We start from the raw sequence: 15,559 nt of genomic DNA, 5'->3' as shown, positions 1-15,559 counted from the left end.
TGTGCAAACCAAGATTGTTTTGCTGTTTTATAAATTCTTGTTCTCCTTGCACTTCTCAGTGTTATTTTTATTTTTTTCAATGTCCGTTTTTGTCTTAATGTCTGTATTGGAGTTATTGTGTGTTAATGGTATTTCTGCTTTCCTCTTTTTTTAAATTTTTTTTTTAGTGTTTTTGTTCCATTTCTTCTGTGCATGCTCTTGACATTTTTACCTGTCATAGACAAAACAGGTATTTTTAAGTGTTTGATGCGTTTGTTTCTTTATTTAAGCAGGTGGGCTGTCACGGATGATATTTATTCTTTATTTGCTTTGTGTTATTATATTTCATCACTTTATCTTGTTAATAAATTATCATTAGTTATATTGTTTTTGTTATTTTATTTTATTTTTTATCCTATGCTACATGTTTTTTGTTGCTATTTATATATAAATGTATTTTTGAAGCTTGGTATTGTTTTCTTATGTCTATAGTGTAGTGTCACTTGACTGACGTCTCTCCCCACCTTCTGTGACAGCAACACGTGACACATGTTGCTGTCACGTGTTGTTGTTCCCCCATAAATCTGCAATACCACGTGTTGTTGATCACGTGGTTTTCGCTGATTTATGGGCTATCAGAGAGCAGTAGCTTTCGCGAAGTTGTCTTTCATTGTACTCAAAAGAGGTATGCTTTTGAGTATTATCGAACGCAAACATCTTTTATATCTGCAAAATATATCCTACAGAATGTGCCCGAGTGCTCCATTAAACCGAAATAATTGTCCAAGACCATGAAGTAACTATTTTTAACTCGCATGCGATCTGTTATTCGTTTTACTTTGTTAAAGTTTAACTTTTTGGGGGTAAGTTGGGGGTGGGGAACAACTCTCTAGAAATAGTAATAATTCCATTTAGTACATTTTTTCTCCTCGAAATCGTATTTCCTTTCTTAAGCGTTAAAGTAATCAGAAGAACGACGGAAAATTGCACTTTCTGATCGGAAAAGACCCTGGTTGGATTCTCTTCGTGATGAGAGGATTCTTTATATGGATCAGTTGAAAGTAAGTTGGCCGATACGGAGGTAGGGTTTTTTACCCCACATACAGGAAAATCGTTCTTAGTACACTTGCAATTTACAGACACAAAGATAGAATGCGGCCAAGTGTGTGTAGATGAAGATTTCAGTATTCTATGGCGATGAGTCCTCGGACTCCTTGTAGGTAACACTATTAAACGTATTTGCAGCACTGGATAAATAATTGTTTGCCTATTCTCCGAGTATCAGGTGTCAGATTGTTTTGAGTTTTTCTGACTTTAAATAACCTCGTCAATATTCAATATGATCGTCTCTCCCCCCCCCCTCCCGCCACAAGGTTCGCTTAGCAGGCTTGTGTAAATTTTGTGGTATGGATAACAAAAGCAAGCGCCGATAACTAAGAAGTAATAGATATTTTAAAAAAAAAATCAGCTAACGCCTTTTTATTCCCGTATATAGGGAGTAGGCGAGGCCGTTTTTAGCCCTATCTAACTTTTGGAGACTGAGTGGGCAGTTCAATCTCCACTGGTACCCAATCAGAGATAGCTGGCCTAAGGCTATCAGTAATTAAGTGGCACGCAGTGAAGAGAGACGGCTCAACAAGTGCCGCCATCTCGTGGTCCCTAACACTCATATTAAATGTCTGAAGTAATGTGGGTTCTACGGTCGATTTTCTTAAGTTTACGGGACGAAAAACCCGAGTTTCCGGGAGAAAAAACCCGCTTGCCCGTGCCAGAGATCGACTAACTCGGGAATCGGTCGAAAAAAGGCTTAGAAAAATTTATTTTAGTCGCCGACTAGATTCGAAACCAAGAAGTCTTCCTTCGTGCGGTCAAGCGCTGTGGTATGCAAACGCCACATCCACTGAGCTACACAAATATTTATTAACAACAAAGCATCTATGTGCATTCTGAATAGGAATAAATATATATACATCTATTTACAATTATATACATTTTGTACATAGTATGCTCCTTTTAATTGGCATTCTTTCTTTGACATTTCTTTATAGTTTTTTTTTTTCACATTGTGTCTATTATCTGTGTTCATACAATCTTTTTTTTACATGATAATCTGCTCAGTGCCTTGCGTTTCCTAAAGTCCTTATACTTCATCTGAGCATTTTTTCCCCTTCAATGTGTCATGCATTGATATCATTCTATCTTAATCACTTATATTAACATTTAAATTGCTATTTCATACATCCTATTTTTCATCTATTTACAATTATATACATGCTGTACATAGTATGCTCATTCTAATTGGCATATTTATGGTTTCACATTGTGTATATTATCTGTGTTCATACAATCTTTTTTTACATGATAATCTGCTCAGTGCTTAGTGTTTCCTAAAGTCCTTATACTTCATCTGAGCATTTTTTTTCAATGTGTCATACTTTGATATCATTCTATCTTAAGCAAGCACTTATATTAACATTTAAATTACTATTTCATACATCCTATTTTACATCTATTTACAATTATATACATGCTGTACAATAGTATTATCATTCTAATTGGCATTTTTCTTTGACATTTCTTTATGGTTTCACATTGTGTATATTATCTGTGTTTATACAGTCTTTTTTTTTTTTTTTTTTGCATGATAATCTGCTCAGTGCTTTCTGTTTCCTATATCTTAAGCACTCATATTAACATTTTGATTACTATTTCATAAATTCTATTTGTTTCTATATGTAGTTACATTTAACTGTTTGCTGGTAGTATATTACGTCTTCCCTCTTGGGTTTGTGCTATATATTTTTTTGTCGTGTTAGGAAACACTTCTTAAATAATTTCTTCTCTAATAAACCTGTGTAACTCTTGTTTTTAAAATGTAAAGATTTGGTTCATACATTATGAACTTATCGTAGAACTTTAAGTGCTATTTACATATATCATATTTAAACAAATACATATAATTACTTTACATATCATACATCATTAAAATGTGGTCAAGCTCTTCCATTATATAGATTGTCATTCACATTTTTGAAACAAAAAATTGAACTACAATCTCCATAATTGACCATTATTATACACAAAGCTACATCCAATTATAGTATAAAGCAATTAATATACAGGTGGTTATACAGCTTTATGAGAAAGTATATTGTGTTTCTTTTGCTTATGTATATTTATTTTATTTCTTCGCGTTCTACAAGAAGTTTTGTATAGTTTTGTTTTAAGGTTTGTATTTATGGTGGGTGTTTTATTTCTATGATCTGCAGTTGTTCTTCGAAATCCAACGGCTTTTGTTTACGTAAATGACAAGCGACGTATATGCGCCACACAGTCGGAAAGACAAGTCCATAAGAGGCGAGGAATTTTTCTGAGGTCAAATAAGTTGTCTTCTTTTTTTTTTTTTTTTTTTTCTTACAAGCAGTCAAACTATATGAAACATGCACTGTCAAATAATAAGAAGCAGATATCTCTTAACAAAGCTACGTTTCGTATAACTTGAACAATAGTTACCGCTAAAGTAAAAAGGGAAAAAAAAAAAAAAAAACATTTGCCAACAAAATGTTCCAATTATTTATTGGGACATTTTAGGTAAATTTATTCTGGCTGAGGTATTTGCGCAGGTTCAGGAGAGAAAAATAATGTTTGTCTAATTCAGCATGACAATTACTTACTCAGGGTCAAATTTCTCACGGGTTTCCTGTTTATGGTTGTACGTGCATTGAACAGTGGGAACCATTCGGAAAAGAAAAATTAAATGTGCGAATACTTTCTGACTGATCTCATATCGTTCAAAGTGGGATAAAACGTAACAAAACTAGGTCGAAAAGCGGTGATTTCGACCTACAAATTATATATATTAATAGCACTAAATATTGATAAAGATCAGTAATTAGTGTCAGCTGCTCACATATTCCTTTAACGAGGTCATGAACTTTAGATTTTTGTGCAATTTTTCTCATGCGTCACAGACAATTGATAATCTTAGATAATACGGTTTGAGTAATCCCAGTGATCCTAATTTTAAGTTTTGTTATTAACTTTCATTCATTTTCTTAATATTTTTTAAGTGGTATAAAGAACTATTAGTAGTGAAATAAACTTCTAAGCTAGCTAATATATTTGGGCAAGTAAGTGACAATCTCGGAGTTGAATTACTTGCAAAGGAGAAACAAACGACACCTAATATCTCGCTTTGCTTAAATTTTCTTCTTCCGGTGATAACAAACCCAAAAAACCACAGCGTTGGTCCCATAGAAGAACTTCTAAAAGCCATCAGCACGTGCTCACTAATGGATAAGTTTCCGGTGACACGCAGTTACCGGAAGCTTTTTTCGTCCTCCATTATTATCGTACTGAAGAATCCGATATTCCTAATCATCTCGTATCACCTGTCACATGCGACCTTTTCGAAATCCCAACATATGCCGGTACATGTAAGGAAACAGGCAGCAAACAAAATCGGAAGCCTCATTCGATATACGAGTATTATCTCAGCAGATAAATCAATGTTCCTTTTGGTTATTCGTAGGAGGAAGACACTTTTCAATCGCAGTCAGGAGTAAAGAAATCGACTGTTCAACTGTGTGGCATCGAAGTGTGTTTTGTGTCGTCATCGTGTTTAGTATTAGTTCTAAAAACATGCTTTGTCCCGGGACGTTCTTTCATCTGCATTTCGAAACATTTGTGTGTTCTTCGGCAAATATTTCTTACATTATATTATTAAGCAATTCGATTCTGTATTGTTTTAAAGTTTGTCTCGGAACTGAGTAATAAGTGTTCTATATAATAAATGTTTGTTTGTTCTTCTCCTCTAGTACCCAAAAGGAGATAGTGTTAAAAATACAAACAGAAAGAGGATATAATTGGAACTTTATGTAAGGGCAAGAGTTTCTTAAATACTTATTTTGTGCGATATATTTATAGGGAAGCATACATAAGGTACTTGCGAATATCTGAAAGAGTTATTATTTTTTTTTTTTAAATAACGAAACCTGTGGTGCGTTCATAATTAGAAGAAACACACGTATAAACCACAGTGAAAAATATTTAATTGTAAATATTTCATCCTAAGTATCTTAGGACATCATCAGTACAGTATTTAAACAAAAATTAGGAATAACATACAGTTAGAGTGCATGATTACAATAGAATCTCATGAAAACGTGCATAACGTGCTAAAGTAGTAAAAAAAAAAAAAAAAACAACGTTAATTATTTAACACAATTTTGTATGATAATTTCCCATACTTTAGGAATAGTAAGAACGTCGTTGCGGTTTAGGTTTGGTCTGTGTAGTAGGGCTTCAGAACTTTCTTTGTATAAACGTTCATGTTTAAATAAAGATCTATGTAAAAGTTTAGCCTTTTCCCAATGGATCCTATGGTTTGGATTTCCAATTCCGTGTTGAGAGAGGCCAGATTTCTGCGGTTTAAGAAGACGAATGTGGTCTTGATGTTCCGAGATGCGTTTCTGAACAGACCTGTCTGTCTGTCCAAAGTAAGATAATTTGCAGGAGCATGGAAGCTCATAAACACCAGGTAACATCAAGGGTGAGAATTTGTCCTTAGGAGAAGGTAATAAGTTGTAAATTTGGTTGATAGGTTTGTAAGTAGTGGCAAAATTGTATTTCTTTATAATTTTAGAAAGACATCCTGAGATGCCTTTAATGTAAGGTATGGGAATCCCACTTCTTCCTGTCTGGTTTGATGTATGCAGAAGTGACTGATGATTTGCTGCCTCTTTAAATTTTCTTGTGAAACAGTTTTTATCAATGTAGGACATGTTTGTTCTGTCCCATAGTACATCACGACCAGTAGAAGTTGTGTGAAATGCCAAACCAGACTTATGTTCTCTGTTTTTTTGTACGTCCTTTTGATGTTCGCTCATGCGGATTTCTCCCGATCTCCAGAATACGTAGGCCAGACGGGGAGATCGGGAAAAATCCGCATGAGGCAGCAAATATGATCAAAATTCCTACTTAATGCAACATAAATCAAGGTTTGATTTTAAATCAAGTTTGGTCAGCGTTTATCAAACATTTACCCAGTTCAGACGTCGGACAGAGTGAAAGTGAACCACAGAACGCGACATCGAATAGCATTGTTTCCAGCTAACAAGTATTAACGTTGTATAGATCTGTTATTCGGTTTTTTAACGAACTTTTTTGGTGTTCATAATACCAACAAATGAACGTGTTTTTTTCGTAATTTTTTATAATTCGTGCTTTAAACTGTTAGTTATCTTTATCCTTGAAGATGTTAGTCTGACGACTAACGAAACTTGTCGGGTTTATTTTTTAGTACTTGTTTAGTTTTAAAAAAGTCTTTTTTAAATAAAAATGTGGTCACAAAACCGAAATAATTCGATTGAATACTGTGTAATGCTAGGAAAATAAAAGATCTCTCCCGATTATTGAAATTTTTGTCAAGTTTATTAAGCAAGGTCAGTATTGAAGTAATACCGAATCCCTAATAAGCTCCTGCTTGTCTGTAGACCAAATAGGGAACTTTTTCAAACTACTTCAGGCTAAAATGGCCAGACCTTTAACAATTCGGGGAATTGCAGGCTACAACAGGGTTCCCAAAGCGGGCTCCACAACTGAAATTCTAGGGTTCTGCGAATATTCTTTACAAACATTCACTTTTTTTTTTTTTTAATTAATGAATCGAATGCGAATCGAACAACAACTGCACTGTAGTCATTAAAATTAACTTACTTTTTTTTTAATTTATGGAGCACTAAATTATAAAATGGTGAGTGTTTATTGATTTCTTCCTTTTTTCATGTTTATTTTAAAGATTGAGTTGTGAGGGCTCTGCAAAAAAAAAAAAAAATGCTTGCTTTAGCAAGAACTTTGGGAAACCCTTGGGTAGAATACGTCATTTGAATTCGGTATTCTCGTCAACATTATTAAAAGAGAGTTCTTTCCACTTATCGGATCAGAAAGGTGACTCGCATGATATTAGGCAGGTGGTCATAATTCACTTCCTGTGTAAACACCAAGATGAAATTTGGATTCGCATTAATCTCGTTTTGAGTATGACACAGAGCTTCTCACCAGTTCTTACACTTAAAGATATTTTTACGTGTAGGAACCGTTTCTGAAGATTACAACGTTAGCGAAGTTAGATGAAAGTACTGCGCGTGAATACCTCAAGCATCACACAGTTTCTTACATAGTAATTCTTCCCATTTTCTGTAATATGAAAATGCTTACTGTATGTAAAATAAAATAAACTTCTTAATCTTCATAAAATGGAAAAGGAGCAGGAAAATACTATAGCATTAAAAAAAGTTGGTAATACACAAAAACATCAAGGATGCTTGTATTTGCGAATGAGAGAAATATTTTATATTTTTTGAATATTCAACTGATGATAACGCCTGCTTCTACCGTTTTGTAATTTCATTTAAAATTTATGAAATTACAAAAGAGTAGAAGCAAAACCACCGACTTTATTTTGTCCCTCTCAGAATTAACATTGAGACTTGACACTATACTGAATATATTGTAACTTCTGTACTTATTGTGAATTTCACAAAATAATGCGAACGAAAATTTTGTAATACTTTGTTCTTTTAATACAGGGATGCACAAACTTGTTAAGGCCGAGGGCCGCATAGTTCCACTGTTACTTATGGGTGGGCCGCCAAAAAAAAACTTGAAAGTTATCTACCATATATTGTTTATTTTATCAGTCAAGCGGTTCCTATTTTTCGATTTGTTAATATTCATGACTGAAAAAGTTTGTTCACAAATATATGTTGAGCCAAAGAGGCTTGCACATTTTAATTCATTATCTAGCAACCATTTATAATTGTTTTTATCGACACAACGATAGAAGTTTAATAAATTGCCTTCGTTAAATTTATTTCGCAGGCTCTCATCGTTTTGAATGTCGATGAGTTCAAGCTGTGCTGATTCGGGTGCATTTTCGGGCAAAATGGCAAAACGATTGCTAAATAAATCTAGCAACGGTTTCACCTTTTTAAAATCAGAAAACCGATCCTTGAAGGCTGATATCAAGTTATCAATCTTTTCAACATACACAGTTTTGAAGTTAACATTGAACTTTTCAGAAACTTTCTTATAATTAGGAAAATGTATGTAATTCCCTGACTTCAGTTGGATTTGAAATAGATTTAACTTGCACTAAAAAGACAAAATGTGGCCGTAAAGTTGAGTAACCAATTGATCTTTGCCCTGAAGTCGCGTATTTACATGATTAGTAATGTCAACCAGAAAGGCTAAGTCACATAACCAATCCGGATTTTTCATGTTAGGAACGTTTTTGTTTTTTTTCAGTCATGAAAATTTCAATTTCATCAATTAAATTTAGGAACCGCTCCAATGTTTGTCCACGACTTAGCCACCTCATTTCTGTGTAAAAAATTAAGTCACCATATTCACTTTCAATGTCTTCAAGAAACTTTTTAAATTGTCGGTGATTAAGGCCACGGGATTTTATAAACTTAATCGTTGAAACCACAACTTTCATGACATGTTCAAATCCAAGTTTCTTAGGGCACAAGCTTTCCTGGTGGATTATACAGTGGAATTGTATCAACTCATCGTCGTGCCATCCCAAATGCTGTTTCAATAATGTTACCAATCCAGAATTAGCGCCTATCATGGAAGGAGCTCTGTCAATCGTGATACTTGATAATTTTGTCAGATCTAAATCAATTTTGGAACACTGTTCCAAAAGCCCAGTGAACATGTCATTACCTTTCGTTTGATGTGACATTCCAATCAGCTCCTCACTTACCTCAAACTCTTGCGTTATTCCATGTGCAAAGATTAACAACTGGGCTGTGGAAGTAATGTCAGTTGATTCATCAATAGCTAATGAAAAATAGGCAAATTTCTTTGAATAAGATGTTAATTGGTCCTTTACATTTTCCGACATTGAAGTAATTCTTCTTTGCACAGTCATCCTGTTTAACTGAATTTTCTCAACATTTTTGGCTGATTCAGGACAAATTTTTTTAGCAGCTATCTCAAGGCAATCTTTAACGAAATCTCCGTCTGTAAATGGTTGGCACCTTTTTTGCTATAAGGCGAGATATTTCAAAACTTATTTCTGTTGCGATTTCCGAATCTTGAATAGGTTTTGTAAACATCACTTGCTGACCTGTCAATTCTCGTTTCAAAAATGAAATCTTTTGTTTACGTAGTTCTTCGGGTAGATTTGAAAATGTAGAATGCAGACTTTCATAGTGTCTCCTTATATTGTATTCTTTTGGTATGTCTACAGCATTTTTGCAAATCGAGCACACGATATTATTAAACGACTGCACAAAACCATATTTTTCGGTCCAGCTATCCCGAAACTGCCGTTTTTCATTCTGTAGTTTGCATTTCCTACTTGGCCCTGCTTTATCCATTGCAGAATTTATTTTTTACCATTTCCTAGGGGTGATAATTAATTGTAGCAACCACACCTATGAAATCAAAATACTCATATGACAAATAGACGAATTATAAAATTTGTTAACATTATTACTAACCGATTATCGTAAGTAGACAGGCAATCGTGACGTCCAGCTACTTTGCTTTGCGCATGTACCATATTTAAAAATTACCTATCGTGTAACTTGTTAAAGTTAAAATAATACACGGTGAGGCGGAGGGCCGCGGTCTGTGCATCCCTATTTTAATATAAATGATCAAAATCAGATTCATTTAATGTTGAAAATAACAGGTTTTTATTGGAAATAAAATTAACCTACTAGTTTTGTCGGTGGGAAAAAGATGTTGCTTCTTCAAGGTAAATATAAAAAATGTCAACGTAATGTTAACAATCGTAAAATAAAAAAGGCTATCATGCAAAAGCTTGTAGGACCATTAATGAATAATGGCACGAAACAACCGCTCTCCAGCATTTTTTGTAGATGGTTGGCTGAAAAGTTGAAATCAGGAGTCTGAAATGAACAAATGAGATATTTCCAAATGTTATTACATAGGATCATTCCTTAGTTCTTATGAAGGGTGCCGTCAGAAAAGATGACCATAGTTGATTCTTTTATTCGACGACGAAAGATAAAGTTGTCCTCTAAGTAAAGCATAGAGCTTTTATTCCATTCAATGTCGTAGTGAGTGTGATAAGTGATAAACATTTTTTTTTAAATCTCAAAATTTCTCGAAGTCTTGACCTATATATGAAAAGTCACATGAGCAGGGAATTTTGTAAAACTCAGGATGTGTGTAGATGGGATTGTCTTTAGGAGGAGGGAGCAGATTCTTCATAGCAAGAATAGGTTTATAAAGTATCATGAGATTTAAGAAGAACAGCAATTTTGTTTGAGTCTGCCGATGTAAGGGATGGAAACAGTTTCTGGTACATATCAGGACTTGGCTGCGGAGCGGGATTAGAGAAAAGGAATTTTTGGACGAGTTATTTTGGATACGGTGCAATAGAATCCACAGTTCTTCATTAGATGGAAGTAGCATGTTTTTAAGCGTATTCCTTTGTAAAGGGTGGTTTAGCAAAGAAGAATGGAAATAACGATCGGGTATGGTATACATGAAGTATAACCATCATCTTTGTGAACCCCCCTAGAAAGAATAGTCTTTCTTCACTTTCTGTTTCCAAACGAGAATTTTATATTTTGGTGACACTAGTTAATCGAGATAACGAAGTTGTTTATTTCAGCGACATTCTTTCCAGATGTCGAAGAAGTCGTCGACGTATCTCTCCACTAGGATTCTTGAGAAAGTGTTGTTCGCTGAGAGTTCAGAAGTGCAGAGTCAAGGAAACTAGAATAAAAAAATACATAAAGTACAAAATAATAAAATACATAAAGAATAAACTAGAATAAAGAAAGAATAAAAGAAAATTCTAACAAGGAAACTAGAATGTTTAAGGGGGGGGGGGGATGCATGTGAATTTGGGTTCAGGTAACCTAGAGGTTAGTAAGCTAGTGAGCGATCACATGATGCACAATGTAGCACCCCAGATTCTTAACTTTAGTGAGCTAAGCAACGCAAGGTGTAAGGGAGGCTGTGGGATGAAGGGATATATTACAGTTTATGTAATACTAATGCCAGAAGTATTCGAAATAAGGGCAAGGAGTTTTTGACATTGATGAGCACAATTTGACCAAAAGTTATAAGTATTAGTGGAACTTCTATGACTGAGAATGATATGGTCATAGAATTAGACGGTATGGTGTCTTTAGAGAGGATAACATGGTTTTCTGAAGGGATAACATTCTGAAGAGATCTTAAGGGATAACATGGTTTTCTGAAGAATAGGTCTAGCATTAGTAATTTGCTTACTTTTTATAATAAAGTGATAAGGGAAATTGCTACTGAACAGGTCGGGGGTACTAATGATAGCAGAGAGATTCAAGTACATCAGGAGGACAGGGATTCTGAAGACAGTTCATTTGGGCTGTCTGGTGTAATCAATTATATACCTCCAGCAACCAATTATATATTTTCTCCTCTTGGAGAAAATATATAATTGGTTGCTGGAGGTATATAATTGATTACACCAGACATCCCAAATTAGCAGGATGAGTACAGGTCGAGTAATTATTATGAACGGTTTCAACTATGGAGACATAGATTAGGAGGACGAATGGTCACAGAGAGGGAATGGAATGGAATTTATATAGTTTGCTGAGATAATTAGCTGAGTCAACATGTAATGGAGAGGACTCGAGGTTCAAGAGTACTGGATTTGATCATTGCATTAGAGGCTTTAACACTAGCTAGTCTAGCTACCTGCCTCCGCTTGGAGAAAGTGATGACTTAGTCTTGACCTCAGAGATTGCCAGACATGCAGAATTTTCTGTTAATAATGGATATATGTGGATTATGACAAGCTGAGGAGTCAGCTTTCAAGGAGGAGGCTCTAAGACAGAAGTATCATATTATAGACCAATCGGTCTCTCTGGAGTGGTGGTTAAGATATTAGAGGAGATAGTAAGACAACAAGAAGGACTGGATGGACAGGAATATTATACTCCATAAGGGATAACATGGTTTTCTGAAGAGTAGGTCTAGCATTAGTAATTTGCTTACTTTTTATAATAAAGTGATAAGGGAAATTGCTACTCAGTGATATTGCTAGATTTTGCGAAAATAATTGAAAAGATTCCACATAGAATTATGGGACAAATAGGGATGGATCTTGTGATATTAATTAGAGGGTGACTGATGGACCGATATCAAAAGAATGGTTTAGGAGTTGAGTACAGGAGAAGATAAGTGACCAGTGGTGTACCACAGGGCTCAGTACTTTGTTGTTTAATGTTCATATCAGTGATATATCACTGATCAAATGATCCTGTCAAATCATTTCCTATAGGAAATGATTTGACAGGATATTTTCAGTTGTTTGCCGATGATGCTAAACTGAGAAGAGTGATGATAAATGAAGGTGATGCAGATATCCTACAAGAAGACTTAAATAGACTAGCAGTGTGGACAATGGTAGATAGTTGCTAGTTTAATGACCAAGTGTAAGGTGATGCACATTTGGAAGATTCGGATATCGCAAGCTGTGTATGATGAAACAACTGCAGGAAATTGATGAGGACAGAGACTTTTGGGGGTGGGGATTGTGGACAGGAAGTTGAAGTTTACAAAGCATATTGTGAAGGTAAACATAATGGCACACCAGATTATGTGGTTGAAGATTCCCTTTCCACACAGAGTCAGTAGGATAATCACGAACATCCATGACTATGGCGGGATACGAACTCGCAGTCTCTTGACTGGTGAGCGGACACGCTAACCACTCGACCTCCAGGCAGACATTGCACCCCTATATAAGGTTTTATAATAAGGACACATCTAAACTAATGTGCACAGATATGGACTTCCGGTTTCTGTGGGGGATGGACTGGTGGAGAGGATCCAGAGGCGAGGTAAAGATTGTGGTAGGTCTATGGAATGCTCCCTATGAGAACAGATTGACGGTTTGTTGGCTTCAAAAACTAGCTGATAAGGTAGAAAGAGGAAACATGCTAGAATGTGCGGTAGGTTTACTACTTGTTCGTAGATGGATGTACATGAAGTAGGCTTTCACCTGAAGGTGAGTTAGCCATCTCATATGAAAGGAATATTTTCCTCCGGAAATATTTTCATCTCACAAAACAGGCAAATTGGCCCAGAAGATCCGGTGAGAATAGTCGCTTCAGCTATAAATCAAAACCCAAACAACCCAACGCACTCTGTTCTCATACAATGTAGCAAGGTTTTCCTCAGGGAAATGTCGGTTATCCCCTCCCCCCCCCTAGGTGTAATTCAAAATAACCACAACCGCACTCTTCCATAGTGCTCTCTGGACATGCCGACATCTAGACGTCCCAGTAAACATTATTAGTTTAAAGCTACAAGGCTTTAAAATAACGGGGAACATAGTTTTCCCAAACTATGTTCCCCGGAAGTGAATGAGTGTTCCGTGAAAAATTATCAAAATTAATATGAGCTTGGAATGGTTTTAAATGCTGCGACAAGTTCAAACATGTTTAAAAATCAGGTGCTCCTCACTTTGCGTGTGGATTGTGCTATCAAGGCCAGCGCGCGCTGGCCTTGACTCAGCCGTTCGCAGTTGTTGACACCTCCGAGCGCGAGTGAAGTGCGGAGGTGTCTATTCTAGGAAACGTGTGGTCACAAGCAAGACCAATGTGATGCGATGCGGCCCGGCACGCCTGTAATGTGCGCTGTCGCATTTTTGCAATGCGATAGAGCCTGCTGCGGCGATAGTGTACGTGTAGCTTTACATTGAACACGAGACCGATGGTACTCGACTCTATCCAAGGTGTTCCGTTAAAATTTCATGATTTGTGAAGTGTTCCGTCGTAGGAAAAGTTTGAGAAACCCTGCTCTAAGGGATGAGACTGCGCAACACCACGCGACGTCTCCAAGAGGATAGGATAGGACAGTACTCTATTTTACCGGTGTGTCAGAGATTGAAAAATCATTTCATGCTTTCAAAATGGAGATAGCAAGTGATTAGAAAGTGCAGTAGCAGAAATACCTTAGAAGTGAAATTGGTGTGTGTTGTTAACAAAATGGGACGGTTCATTTAATCATGATTATAATTATTTTAGGTTTACACTTATTTTTTAAGCGTCAGCGAAATAAGTGTAAACCTAAAATAATCAGCGAAATCTCTGAGTGCTGCAAGATGTTTCTGTGAAACATGTATGTTTAAGGATTCTTATAAGTAAACGTCAACACTAATTTAATGCTTGTATCCATAATAATAATCAATGTGTTATTCTTCTTTAGAACTAACCTGGATTTTCTTAATTTTCCTTTCTGGTCGGCATATAATCAGCAATTTCGATTGAAAAAAAACGGTTATCGGAACCTATTGAAGATTGTCTTTTTATTACTGTAAATAACGCTAAGACATACAGTATATGACTATTAACTTCTGGTGTTTATTCCCCTTCAACTTTCTTCCTCCTGATCCCCTACCCCCCCCCAATTAATTATTAATTCATTTACTGAAAAAATTTTGGAGATACTATTGTAGTTAAAAATATCCATATTAAACCAATTCTGTAAATATTGCCATATGACCTGTTTGAATTCACGTGAAAGATATAAATTCACAATTCTTTTATTCTGAGCAGCTGCCATAATATCAAGAGATAATACATCCAGTGCAGTCGAATCCATCCAGTAGTTACAAACAAAAGCAGAAGTGAATGGTTTTCAGTAAGAATCGCTGGTAGCAGCACAGTCTAGGATGATAACAGTGCATGCACACATGTTTTGTAGTCATTTTCAGCAGTCTATAAAATTATTTTCATCGTACTGAGAAATTTTCTTTCATGCGGGATGCAATTCGTCAAAAACGTCTACGCCTACTGATGAGAGGAGCACTGTACCTGCATGACAACGTGAGATTTTATACAGTTATAGGAACCCCTGGAAAGAATTTCAGAACTCCAGCATTTATCTCAAAGCTTCATCCCAAGCGACTTTCATCTGTTAAAACGGCTTAGTGGAAAACATTTTGATGATGTTTAGGATGAAAATTAGGTACGGAGTTGGCTTAGACAAAATAATTCTATGCTACTGGTTTTGAAGGAGTCATAAAGCGAAGTGTATAAATGTTGAAGGGGGGGGGATTATGTGTAGAGAAATAGATGTTTTTCCGAAGTTCGTATTTCACTTGTTTTATTTTCTATAACCATTTGTAATGCTGACTTTCCCTCGTAGTTTCGTATTCTGTCTTACATCTTAAAGGAGTAACAGAAACTAATATTGAGACTGGTTTACCAACACTATAGAAATTTTTCCACACAACATAAATGTTGACTGAAATGTTTTAAAATTTAAGAGTACCAGTTTGGAGCATTACTCTATTGATTGTTTAGTTGGCTACCCATATATGACGAATGTCTGTGCTGCTCAACCGAAATTAAAGGTCACAAATTCCGAAATCTCATGTCGTTGTCCTTAAGTTGAAACTGTTAACCAACATAAAGTTAGCAAATATAGTCCATCAAATAGATTTCTCTCTCTCTCTCTCTCTCTCTCAGTCCATTGTGAGATTAGTTAGCTATTTTTACAGACTCGCTTAGTTGGAAGTGTGGATTGCATATTC

Source organism: Typopeltis vanoorti, chromosome 9, assembly GCF_054136105.1.
Source record: "Typopeltis vanoorti isolate ZY-2024b chromosome 9, IOZ_Tvanoo_1.0, whole genome shotgun sequence".
NCBI classification, from domain to species: Eukaryota; Metazoa; Arthropoda; class Arachnida; order Uropygi; family Thelyphonidae; genus Typopeltis; species Typopeltis vanoorti.
This window is presented reverse-complemented; position numbering follows the sequence as displayed.